General features: G+C 45.0%; 1 protein-coding gene across 1 annotated transcript in view; it reads left to right on the plus strand.

Moving 5' to 3' along the window:
• The window catches only part of ANXA3 (annexin A3), a 73,043-nt gene that overhangs the window by 21,010 nt on the left and 49,216 nt on the right, over positions 1–2,817 (plus strand). The gene's annotated exons all lie outside the window — the stretch shown is intronic.

Genomic DNA, 2,817 nt, shown 5'->3' on the forward strand with positions numbered 1-2,817 from the left:
CGGCACTCTAGCCCGGGCAACAGAGCGAGACTCTGTCTTAAAAAAACAAAACTTCTAGGGTTGCTGTAACAAAGTTCCACAAGCTGGTGGCTTCACACAACAGAAATTTATTCTCTCAGAGCTCTGGAGTCTCACAGTCTGGAATCAAGGGCTGAAATCTGAACCCTTCTTTGTCTCTTCCTAGTTTCTGGCGGTTTACCAGTGTAGGAGAGTAAGCATGACCCGTTCTTAGTTGGGACAGACCCCAGTTACAAAGGACAGGTTAACAAGAGAAAACCAAGCAGAAGTTTATTAACACATATTTCAAATGTACATGGAGAGATCCTGAGTAGTTCTCAAAGAGGACGATGCTCACGTAGCATCTTCATCAGAGAACAGTAAATTTTAGTGACAAGACGATGGAAAAAGCACTTCGAGTCTCTACAGGCAGAAACGTGGAGAAGGAAAGCAAATAGCTGGCAGATAAAGGTCAGCAAAACTTGCTAATACGAATTCCTCTAGTACCGTGGCCGGGCTGATAAGAGTCTAAAGCTGATTTCTGTGATTAACTTTTGTTCCCCCTGGTAGAGAGTGGGACGGGACACTTTTTGTCTTCCTAAATCTTTGTCCTGTTTTTAGGCAAATAGAGGGAGGGCAGAGATCTCCGTGCATCTGTTTCTTCTTGTCTTCTGCTCAATAATTCTTCGTATTTTGAGGAGGCGAATTCTGGTCTCCTACACCCGCCAACGTCAGTGTTCCCTGCTTGCAGCTGCATAATTCCGGCCTCTGCCCTGGTTGCCACGTTTCATTCTCCCCGGATGTCTCTGCCTTCACGTGGCTGCTGCTTGTAAGGACCCCAGTCAGTCGGATTGGGGACCCCCCTTGCTCCAGTCGGACCTCGTCTTCATTAATCACGTCGGCAATAACCCCGTATCCAAACAAGCTCTCGTCCCGTGATACTCTGGGTCGGGGCTTCAGCGACTCCTTGAGGAGCAGACACAGTTCAACCGTAACACCTGCCTCACTTGACTGTATTTCGTTTCTGGGCCTCTGACAGTAAGCTCTCCTTGGTTTTGAAAACTGCTTTTTACTTGAAAAATTGGACAAGAGGTTTCCTTGGCTTTGAAAACTGCCTTTCACTGGAAAAATTGGAACATTTTCCAAGTTGTGATTGCCGTTTTTTTCTTTTTTTTTTTTTTTCAGTGATCCACCTCTAAGAGTTGTGTGATTGCCGTGCTTTTTTGCAGTTTTCATTTTTCCTTGTGTCATTAAGTTTCACGACCCAACAGAGTGTCTTGACGTTGAGCAGAGAATGATCCTTGCTCCCTGGCTCTTTGAAAGCTCCTGAGTCCTGGAGTTTATCGGAGAGTTTGATTTGAAGCCTTGATTTTTTATTGTGGTCTTTGCAGGGCTTTACGAAGTGAGGAGTGACTCAGCTTCTCCTCGTCTTCAGGATGTACCTGCAGCCGCTGCGATTCTTGTCTGGAGCGTTTGGCTTTAAATATGTTTCATGTCAACAAGGTTGGCACCTTGTGTTTTTCTCTTTCTTTCATCCTTCTGAATATAAATGTTTAATTTCTTGCAAACCCAGTACACTCCGTGAAGCTTTCGTGAGTCAAAAACAGATTGGGGGTCACGGCAGAGAGCTCCCAGGCTCAGCTTGGCCGCACCAGCGACCTCAAGACAACCTGGGTTACTGCTGAACTCCGGAGGGTCATTTTAGGAGATCAGGGAAAATTATATCAGCATGAAGACGATGGTTCACATGAGATGCCGCCTAGTCTGGTAATTAGGAGCAAAGACTGATGGGACAGACCATCTCCTGGCCATGAACTTGGGCAAGTTAGCTGAGCATCCGTTTCGTCGTCTGTGAATAGGATTTATTATATCAGCCACGCAAGTTTATTGTGAAGATTCACTAAGCAAATGCAGGAAACCTGCCTAGCACAGGGTTTGGCGCAGCAAGTAGCAGCAATTTGTTCTTAGTATAAAGAGCTCCTGTTATTTTTCTCCCTTTATTTAGACAGTTCTTGCTTTAATGTATTTTCCAACTTGTTTCAGAATCGTTTTCCTTTTGGGGGGCATCTGAAGGTCAAGTTTAAGAAAAAGAAAACAACTCAATGTGTTTAAGGGATGTGGCCGCAAACCTGGCGAAACAAGATTTAAAAAAAAGTAAAAGACTTTGCCAAGTATTCGTGCGATGTCTACGTTAGCCCTGGGTACTCGGGTTACTAGGAATAAACTCAGCCGAGTATTGATGAATAATATAAATATCAAGGAATCGAGCCGGCACTGAAGTAGGCAGTGTAAACAGCTCTGTTTGGCTGCAAAGACGCCAACATTCCCGAACAGTGAGCTCATCATCACATTCTTCATCTTCCACACCCAGAAAAGAATCCATGACTTGTTTGCTCATTTTTGCTTTGATTTTCTTGGTAGCCGGAATGAAATCGAGCAGTGGGTCTTAAACTTTAACGTGCATTAGAATCACCTGGAAGCCTTCTTGAAACAGGGATTCTGAGTCCTGGCCCTGCAGTGGCTGACTGAGTAGGAGTGGGGTGGGGCTGAGAACTTGCATTTCTATTAAGTTCCCAGGTGACGTTCAGGAAGCAGGAACCACAGTTTGAGACCTGCTGAGATGAAGTCTCCAGAGGCTTCCTGCTGTAGTTAGAGCACAGGGCGTTCTGGTCATAGCAGGTGGGTTTAAATCCGGGGCTGTCCTCATTAGCAGAGTTCTGTTACGCAAATAATCTCCCTGAGATGGAGTTTCTTCCACTTTTCATTGGAAATAATAAAATCCACCTCATTGAGGTCAAGATGTTTGTAAAACACGTTGTT

This window comes from Propithecus coquereli, unplaced genomic scaffold (assembly GCF_000956105.1).
Source record: "Propithecus coquereli isolate 6110/MARCELLA unplaced genomic scaffold, Pcoq_1.0 Scaffold433, whole genome shotgun sequence".
In the NCBI taxonomy this organism is placed as follows: domain Eukaryota; kingdom Metazoa; phylum Chordata; class Mammalia; order Primates; family Indriidae; genus Propithecus; species Propithecus coquereli.